This window comes from Mus caroli, chromosome 4, assembly GCF_900094665.2.
Source record: "Mus caroli chromosome 4, CAROLI_EIJ_v1.1, whole genome shotgun sequence".
NCBI lineage: Eukaryota > Metazoa > Chordata > Mammalia > Rodentia > Muridae > Mus > Mus caroli.
Window position 1 is genome coordinate 35446708 of NC_034573.1, and position 10221 is coordinate 35456928.

Sequence of the window (10221 nt, forward strand, 5' to 3'; positions counted from 1 at the left end):
CACTTTGTAGACCAGGCTGGCCTCGAACTCAGAAATCCGCCTGCCTCTGCCTCCCGAGTGCTGGGATTAAAGGCGTGCGCCACCACGCCCGGCTTAAAACTTGTTTTTATTTATGTGTATGTATGCATGTTTACTTGTCTGTATGTGCACCATGCATGTGTCGTTGCCCATGGAGACAAACAGGAAGAGGGTGTTAAATTCCCTGGATCTGGATCATAGGTGGATGTGGATTTTGGGAACCTAACTTGGGTCTTCTGAAGAGCAGCCAAGCATTGTTATTAATGGTTCAGTCATTTCTCCAGACCCTGAACAGTATTTGTATTAATGAAAAATTATTGGAATGAGTGCTTTATAAATTTGCCTGAAATCCTTGCCCAAGAACTATGCTAATTTCTGTATCATTGGAATGATTGGAATTTCAGTATATGTCCTGCCAAAGTGGGCAATGTTTTTTAAAAAAAGATTTATTATTATTAGTTTTTAATTATGTGCATGTCTGTGTGTAAAGGTAACTTTGACTCACCTGATGTAATTGTTGTCTCAGAGGCTTACTGTCTCTGTCTGCCTCTGGACAATCTAGTCTAGACCTAGAATGTTTTTAGCCTCTGAGACTTACTGCTGAGCAAGCTCACCCTTTCTAGTTCTTTCCAAACTCTGGCTGGCTGATTCTGGCTCAAACTCCTCTCCAAGCTGTCTGTTTTTCAGTCTGGCTTCTCAATACATTTCTCTGCTTGGCCTCACAGGACCTTTGGCAGAATGTTCTAATCTTATGGTGCCTTGCTCTTCTCTGGCTCATTCTGTCTTCACCTGTTACTGGCTTATTCTCCCTTTATCCTGTCCCTGCAAAACTCTCCAGGTAAAACGGCTCCTCTCTCCTTCTTCCCTCTCTCTCTGCACTTCCCCTTATTTCGTTCTCTTTCCTCTCTCTTATGAGAGATCCTATTTGATTAGATCTTTCTCTGATTTGTCCCTTTGTCTGCCACTCAATTAGACTTCACTTTCAAACATGGGTGCTTCCTTCTATAAACAAACTTTACCTTCATTGCTTGGGATTTAGGGGTGTGTCTGTATTCCAGCCAGAGGAATTAAAGGTGTATGCTAAGGCCTGAGTCACACCAGAACCAGAACCAGTTTTTCCCCCCCAGTAAATAACACAATCTCTGGGTTCACAGTATGATCAAATATCCTGCAACATTTCTGTGTGTACACGTTAGTGGAGGCCAGCAGTGGAGTGTCTGTAGAGGCCAGAGGTATCAGATGCCCCTGGTGCTGGATTACAGGCAGTTGTGAGCCACCCACCCTGGGTACTGAGAAGTGAACCTGGGTTCTCTGCAAGAGAACTTCCTTAACCAGGGAACCATCTCTCCAGCCCTTATTTACTTCTTTGTAAAGGCAGGGTCTCACTATATAGCCCAGGCAGGCTGGCCGGGAACAATCAATCTTCTAGCCTCAACTTTACTTTTTTTCTTTCTTTCTTTTGTGGCCTTGGCTGGCCCTGAGCTCATGGTGTGGATCAGGCTGGCCTCATCCTCACAGAGGTCCACCTGCCTCTGACCCCCAAGTGCTGAGATTAAAGACATTGTCTTGGTTCTCTTGTGTCTTGGTTCAACTTTCTGAGTGCTTTTGCACCCATGTATCATCTGCATCCCAGTACTAAGAGTATTGGGTCTACAAAAAGTTCTGTATTTGTTGAGTGAGTTAAAGTCTATGTGTTTAAGAGCACCAATATATTACATATGTGCATCTTGCCTCGTTTCTGATTCCCAAGCTAATATTCTCTCCACACCTGCCTAGAAAGTTATCGTTTAATTAATTAGTTTTTGTTGTTGTTGTTTTTGTTTTTCGAGACAGGGTTTCTCTGTGTAGCCCTGGCTGTCCTGGAACTCACTCTGTAGACCAGGCTGGCCTGGAACTCAGAAATCTGCCTGCCTCTGCCTCCCAAGTGCTGGGAATAAAGGCATGTGCCACCACTGCCCGATTAATTAATTAGTTATTTTGCCAGCATTTTAAGGTCAGTTTGGCCAGCTGAACTTATGTCTTTTGGCCAAACATGGGCTCTATCAACCAAGTTGTACTATCAGCCCTATTTTATTTATTTTTATGGAGTAGGGTTTCAGGTAGCTCAGGCTGGCTTTGATATCTCAGAATGCAGCTGAGAATAACTGGAGCCTCGTGCCTTAGCCTCTCAAATGCTGGGATTATAGATATTTGTTCTTCTCTTGTGCTCCAGGAAATTGCAGTTTCTCTTAATAAGAGATTGGTAAGAGCCTAGTTTAAACCAGGTGTAGTTCTGTAACTCTTTATCCCAGCACTCTGGAGGCAGAGATGGGCCGATCTCTGTGAGTTCCAGGACAGCCAGCAAGTTTAGGGCCAGTCTAAATTACACAAGACCCTGCTTCAAACAAGAGAGTCAAAGACACACACACACACAGACGGAGAGACAGACAATCACACAGACACCCACAGGTATGCATGTGTGTGTGTGTACATGAGAGAGAGAGAGAGAGAGAGAGAGCTGGAAAATCTGACCATTTCCTTTTTGTATTGCAGTGTTGTAATGAAGTCTCTCCTGAAGCTGCCCAAGTTCACTCCTACTCCCTAAATGTTCACTGCTTTCACTTTAGTGTAGATGGCCACTTTCATTCTCAAGAGTTCTGCTTTGCTCACTGGCCTTTCCACAGATCTGTCAGCTAAATACAGATAACCAAAAATTGCCAGTTTGCTGTTCCTTGCTCACCATGACCCCCTCTCCACAATGCTGCACCCAGGGTTAGAGCGTCCTCATTTTTCAAAGCTCAAATGCCATCTTGTCTGCTACTTAAAACCTGGAGACAAACAGGCTGGAAAAGCAGACATGGCAGTGCATTGTGCTTAGAGGTATAACCGTTTTCTCCAAAGCACTTGATGTCAGCTAAGGATGCTTGTCTAGGAGGCCCTGGGTTTGATCTCTAAGCACTTTCCATACCAGTAATACTCTTGAGTTTTACTAGAGTTTTACTAGAGTCAACTCTCTCTGATCTTATTTCTTCCATTGATCACGAAATTTTAGAGAAAAATATTAATTTAATCAAATTATAAATTCTCCATGAGCCTATATCCAATACACAGAAAGCAGTGAAGGCTTGGATTGGACTTTGAATGCACTGGATATTAAAATTGAAGAGACATTTATAGTTACTGTTTAACCAATTTATTTATAAACTTGGGTCTAGGATATATGAGACCTGGTCTGAAAAACAACAAAACCCCAAAATAAATGGAGAAAGTGAGACCAAAGAGTGTGAGACTGGTCCAGGAGTCTGAGAGGTTTTCTAATTTCCAAAGAGGATTCGCGGCTAAGGCTTTGGGCGTGTCCTCGCCTTGGCCGCGCCTCTTATCCCGAGTCTTACCCTCTCAGTGACCCCTCCTTTCTTCTTCCCCTTAGGGTCCGCAGGGATGTCTCTTCAGTAAGGAAGCTCCGGGTTGCAGGAACCCTTCAGCTCTGGAAGAGAGATTTAGTTACGTCACTGTCGGCTCCTCCCATTGGTTGGGGCGGGTGGGGTGCGGCGCCATGATGTCAGACGCCTAAAGGGGCGGAGCGTCGAGGGGAAGGAGGAGGGAAGTAGGCCTTCAACATGGCGGCTGTGGTACTGGTGGTGGCTACGGTGACGGTCTGGGTCGGGGCGGGTAGAGTTGGAAGAGGTGGTGTTTGCTCTCCCTAGGGGCAGCGGGAGCCCAGCGGAGACTGAGCCCGGGAGGCCGGGCGGCGCCAGCACCTTTCAGCTTTCGGGACAGCAGCGGCATTCAGGTGAGGGGGCCTGTCTCTGGGGGAGGGGGAGAGGGGCGGAGTTGGGGGAAGGGGCCGGTACGGGGCGACCGGGAGGATGGAAGCTGGGGACCCGGCGCCCAGGGGCCTGGAGGGATGAAAGGATCTGGAGTAAAGGAGCGGGAGGGAGGAAGAGCCGGACGACGACCGACGACTCCGGGCGGATTCTGGGCGAAGGGTCAGAGTGACGGGACCGGAGTTGAAGGGGCGGAGGGCGGACGGGATGCGGGCAAATGAGTTCGGATTAAGGGGACTAATTCGCTCAGAAGACAGGCTCAGTGGACATCTCGCACTTGAGGGAAAGATTTCTCTCAGTGGGAGCTAGAGCCGGTCCAGGAGAGGAACCCAGATTTAGTAAAGAAGGTAGCGCGCTGGGGAGTTGAGGGCGAGCTTGGGATGTGAGGATTTAGTTATCTGAGCGAGAGATGAGGGAGAGAAATCAGACCAGGGGGTGGCTGCTTTGGGGGATATCTTTGGCATTGTCTGGTCTTCTCATCTCTGTGGTCTTCTCTAGATTTTTCTTCCTTTTTAAATTTTCTGGGCGATTACCTGGACTGTACCCCTGGGTCTCAGAAACAACCCCGTGTCTTTCTTTTGAGGCTAAGCATTTCTCTTGACCAGCGATCCCTCACCTTTGTGTTGTTGCCTCGTGTTTTCTGAGTTGAGACTTAGAAATATAATTATTTAAAACAATTTTGTATTGAACTGGAGTGAGATTTTGATACTTTTTTAGACATCATAGAGTGTTGTAAACTCAAATTCTGTTCACATTTTCATGGATAAAGTGTTTTGTCTTCTCAGTTGTAATTGTTAGTATTTGGGAATTTGAATAAACATGGTGTGTGTTACCTGAATTTTTTTTTTTTAAATTTGATGGTATAACAAGGCATTTCGTTTTCATTGATAAATAGGTCTTCTAGGGGCGAGGAGAGAAGGTTAAGCAATTCAGAGCACTTATTCTTGCAGAGGACCCAACCAAGTTCAACTCTCAGTTCCCACATGATGTCTCACAGTCATCCATAACTCCAGTGCCACCTTCTGATGCTCCTCTGCTATACAAGGCAGGGATGTGGTATATATACATACATCACGCAGGCAAAACACTCAGATATATGAAATACATCTAAAAGTGTTTCTTTTTCTTTTTTTGGTCAGTAAGCTCAGCCCCCCCTTTTTTTTTTTTTTTTTTTTGTAAATTTGGAGACAGGTTTCTCTGTGTAGCTCTGGCAATCCTGGAGTTTGTTTTGTAGACTATGCTGGCTTTGAACTCTCAGAGAATCACCTGCCTGTCTCTGCCTCCCAAGTGCTGGGACAAAAGGCATGTACTACCCACTGGCTTATAAAAATTGCTCTTTCTAGTTAATATCCAAGCTTAGTTAAACTGAACGTTTCTGTATTAATGCAAAGAACACAAAAGTAAGTCAAAAATTACCTAAGATTTTAAGTGAAATTTTATAAGTTTTTGTCTCTAGTTCAGTCTATTCTGCTACTTATTGAAAGCCTACTGTGCCTTTCATTTACTGAGACATAATTATGGGAGCAGGAGAATTAGTGTTTCTCTAGTAAATGTCTTTGTCACTGCCTAGTAGATAACTAACCTGCTCATTGTGGAAAAAAAAGTATTAATTTATAAAAGTTAAAGTATCTGAATATAAAAACTTCCTGAAGTTTTACTTTAAACTTTTCTTTGTATTTAAAGCTCTACTTTATCAAGATGTTTTATGTGTTTTTGCTTCCTTTTTTTCCTTTAGTTTTGTTTTTTTAGTTAATTTACTTACATGTGTATGAGTGTCTTGCCTGCATGTCTGTGCATAGAAGAGGGTGTCCCGGAACCTAACATAGTTGTAAGCTGATGTGTGGGTGCTAGGACTTGAACTTGGGTCCTTGGAAGAGGAGATAGTACTCTCAAACTTTGAGCTATCTCTCTAGCACCCTTTCCTTCCCTTCCTTCTTTCTTCCTCTTCTCTTCTCTTCTCTTCTCTTCTCTTCTCTTCTCTTCTCTTCTCTTCTCTTCTCTTCTCTTCTCTTCTCTTTTCTCTTCTCCTCTTGAGACAGCATCTCAATGTGTAACCCTGGCTGACCTAGACTGTAAAGCAGACTGGCCTCAAACTCAGATCCTCTTGCCTCTGCCTTAAGACTTTGAGGACTACGGGCATTTACTCTCACACCTGGCTGGTTTTATTTTTCACTTGGATTCTGAGAAAACAGTAGCAGCACCCTAGTAAGATCAGTTAGAGAGGTATCATCAGAGGTTACCAGTGCACACTCTTGACAGATGTCACTCTGGATGTCGTTCACCTGTTTGTAATTTTTAAAATTAAATGACTTGTGTGTGTAGATGAGAACAGCCTGTTGTTCATTCTTTTCTCCAGCCATGTGTGTCCTGGGATCAGACTTAGGTTGTCAGGTTTGTGTTCCTCTTTTCTCCTTTTGACTGTGGTATTTAACATCTGTCAGGAGTGATGTCACGTTCCTGTCCTCTCAGCCCTTCTGAGGCTGAAGCAGGAGAACTGTAGACAAGACCCACCTGGACTACATAGTCAGACTTGACCTCCCTTACCACCCAAAAAAGATGAGGGTTCCTGAAGTTTAATTGGTGATGAAAATTCTTATGACTATTTCAGCATTATAAAGATAGCATTATTCATGAGCATAGACACTGATGGTTTCCCCCCTATTATATTGTTTAGTGTATTAGGTTTCTCTATATAGTACTGGCTGTCCTGGGAACTCTAAAAATCAGGCTGAACTCAAACTCCGAGATGCGTCTGCCTCCTGATGCTGGGGTTAAAGGGAAGCCTGTGACACTAGTGTCTGGCATGGTTGATTTAGGTGGAGCCTGGAGAGAAGGCTCACACTGAAATGCTTGCCTCTCAAGCACGAGGACTTGAGTTTGGTCTCCATGTTAAAAAGCTGGGTATTGCAGTGGTGTATATACCCTTATAGTTTCAGCACTGGGGAGGTGAAGACAGGAGGCTATCTGGGCCTCACTGGTCCAGCCAAATCATTGAGCCCCTGGTTCAGTAAGAGACCCTATCTTAAATGCAGTTCCCTTTAAGTACAAACTTTTCCTTCAGTAAACAGAAAAAAAAAAGCCCAAACCAACAACAATCATTTGTTTATCATGAATCAGGTGCTGTCTTTAGGTAGCATTTCTTTAATTTTTTTTACATTTATTTATTTGTATGAGTTGGGCAAGTGTGTGGAGGTCAGTGGACAACTTGCAGGGGTTTGCTCTTTCCTTCAGTGATGTGGTTTTTGGGGATTGTGCTTGGCTTGGCAGCAAGTGCCTTTACCTGCTGAGCCAATAGTAGCACTGATAGTAGGCCTTTCTTTTTTCCTTTTGGTTTTAATTACATGTAGATGTGTGTGTCTGAGGTGCATGTACACATGAATTCCGTGCCTGAAGTCTGATAGTCTTCCTTTTTATTGTTGGTTTTGGTTTTTGGTTATACAGGGTTTCTCTGTGTAGCCCTGGCTGTCCTGGAACTCACTCTGTAGACCAGGCTGGCCTCGAACTCAGAAATCCCCCTGCCTCTGCCTCTCTAGTGCTGGGATCAAAGGTGTGCGCCACCACGCCCGTCTAGTCTTCCTTTTTAAAGATGTAGTTTGATTTTATATTTATGGGTGTTTTACCTGTATATAGGTCTGTGTATCATGGTCATGCCTGGTACCTATAGAAGCCAGAAGAGGACATCAGATTTTCTGGAACAGACAGTTGTTAGCCTCCCAAATGGGTGCTAGGAATTGAGCCTGGGTCTCCTAGAAAGGCAGCCAGTGTGTATTTGTTTTTTTTTTTTTTTAAAGATTTATTCATTTTTATTTTATGTGCCTGCATGTATGTCTGTGAAGCTGCCATACCTCTTGGCATTGAAGCTACAGACATACAGATAGGTATGTGCTGCCATGTGGGTGCTGGGAATTGAACGCAGGTTCTCTGGAGAAGCTGCCAGTTCCTTAAACTGTCGAGCCATCTGCCCAGAACAGCTAGTGTTTCGACTGACATTAGTCCAGGGTCCTGGTAGTTTTAAGAAACATGTTTCTCTATTTGTGTATTAAATGCTTTTTTTTTTTTTTTTTTGAAGCAGGGATTTCTCTGTGTAGCCTGGCTGTCCCTGGAACTTGTCTGGCTCCAAATACTTACTTAAAACATATAAAAGCTTTTATTGAAGGTCTGACTGATTATGTATTCAAGGCTGGCCTTGAATTTTTTTTTTNCCTGGAACTCACTTTGTAGACCAGGCTGGCCTCGAACTCAGAAATCTGCCTGCCTCTGCCTCCCAAGTGCTGGGATTAAAGGCGTGCGCCACCACGCCCCGCTGACTTTTCATTTTTTATCTGTGTATATGTTTTGGTGAGAGTAGCCCCTGATCTTTTTTGTGTTGTTGATCTCTTAAAAGTCACATGGCAGCACACATTTGGTGGTCAGAGGACAAGTCATGGGAGTCAGTTTTCTTCCACCCTGTGGATCCTGGGATATAAACTCTAGTCATCAGACTTGGTGGCAACTGTTGAGCCATCTTGCTGGCCTTGTTGATTTTGAGACAGGGTCTGGTTACATAGCTTTGGCTGAACTTTTGTCAGTGTACTTTTTGTTTAGTCACTTTTAGTACTTTTAGTCAGTGTCCCAAGAGCTGGAACTACAAGTGTGTGCCATCACATCCTGCAAAAATTCATTTTAATGATCAGAGCTTTTCAGTCTTTTATAGCCTTTTTTAAAAATTAAATTTAGGAGGTTCTTTGCTTCCAGGCATGCTGTTTTAAACACTTTCTTTTAATGTTGGTACTGGGGCTTGATTTAAGGCTTGTAAATGCTAGGTAAGCACCCTACCACTAACCTACATTCTATTCCCATCATGCCATTTCAGTAAATACAATATCACATCAGTGTAGTATGCAATTTGGCATTTGAGGTCAACCTGGGCTATATGAATCTTTGTTTCAAAAGAAAAAAGAAAGGCAAACTTCTCAGGAATTTTGGCATCACAAGACCAGAGAGGTTTGTTTTTTGCTTTTTTTTTTTTTTTAAGATTTATTGTATGTAAGTACACTGTAGCTGTCTTCAGACACTCCCGAAGAGGGCATCAGATTTCGTTACGGATGGTTGTGAGCCACCATTATATGGTTGCTGGGTTTTGAACTCAGGACCTTTGGAAGAGCAGTCAGTGCTCTTAATCACTGAGCAATCTCTCTAGCAATCCTCCCCCCCCTTCCTTTTTTTTTTTTTTTTTTTTAAACAGACAGGGTCTAAGTGTAGCCCTGGCCTATGTCTTGAACTCACTCTGTAGACTAGGCTGGCCTGGAATTCAGAGATCAGCCTGCCTCTGCCTCCCGTGTGCTGGGATTAGTGGCACGTGCTATCACATTCAGCTCAGATTACAGTTGTTTTTAAGTTTTATTTTTATGTACATTGGTGTTTTGCCTGTGTGTCTGTGTGAGAGTCTGGACCACTGGAACTTGAGTTAGAGACTAGTGAGCTGCCATGTGCATTCTGGGAATTGAATCTGGGTCCTGTAGAAGATCAGCCAGTGCTCGTAACTGCTGAGTCATTCTCTGGCCTCCCAGATTACAGTTTAAATGGAGAATCTGAACCTGAGTTCAGATCTGTTCAGTGTGGCTGCTCATTGCCTGAGGGAGTAAATGGGTTCACACACAGATCGAGCCGTCACAAGCATATCTCACTTTTCCTTATAAAGGCATGCATGTAAAAACTATCTATCTGTTCACATTGAAATAGAGTAGTGAATGAAAGCAGTTGTTTAGAATTTTAGTCACTTATGATATCATCAGTGTGCTAAGAGGAAATGAATGCCTGAATACTTTGTACCACACCTCTAAACCAAAACGGGATACACTGGGTAAGGACTGAAAGCTTTCTTGCTTGTAGTGTTGTATTAAATTGTTCCTAAGGACCTGAATTTGTATTTGGGAATAATTTGCTTGTATCCCTGAAATTATATTGGTTATAACCAGTTTCTGTGTGACCCTGGCTGGTCTGTGTAGACCAGGCTGTATTGTCCTCTGCCTCTGCTCTGGGATTACAGGTTTGGCCACCAGGCTTTGCTCATTATCAGTTACTTCATGCTTACTAAACACTTCCAGTGTTTGAGTCACTGCACTGGCTCATGGTAAAATCTTGTGATGCTGAGTCAAGAGGCTACCCATGTGTGTTTTGGTAGCTTCGTTTTCCCCTTCAGAACTTGATATTGTGAGACTTAATTTTTTTTTTTTAATCTGGAGAGTTTAAAATGCTATCTGTTGTATGATTTTTAAATTGACATTCCTAGAGTTGAGCGTGTTTTCATGCATTTGTTGGCAGTTGTGCTTCTGGGAAGTTTGTGTTTTTTATTTGTTGTCATTATTTTGGATTGCTTCTCTTCCTGGTTGAGTAAGATTTCTTTTTTTTTTTTTTTTTG

General features: G+C 43.3%; 1 protein-coding gene across 2 annotated transcripts in view; it reads left to right on the plus strand.

The window, feature by feature from the left end:
* The first annotated feature begins 3588 nt into the window (after nt 1–3588).
* Nucleotides 3589–10221, plus strand: part of Ubap1 (ubiquitin associated protein 1) — a 43130-nt gene continuing 36497 nt past the window's right edge. For both annotated transcript variants that reach the window (XM_021160991.1, XM_029476291.1), the window contains exon 1: nt 3589–3787. The gene's annotated coding sequence lies outside the window, so the exon portion shown is untranslated. The remainder of the gene's footprint in view (nt 3788–10221) is intronic.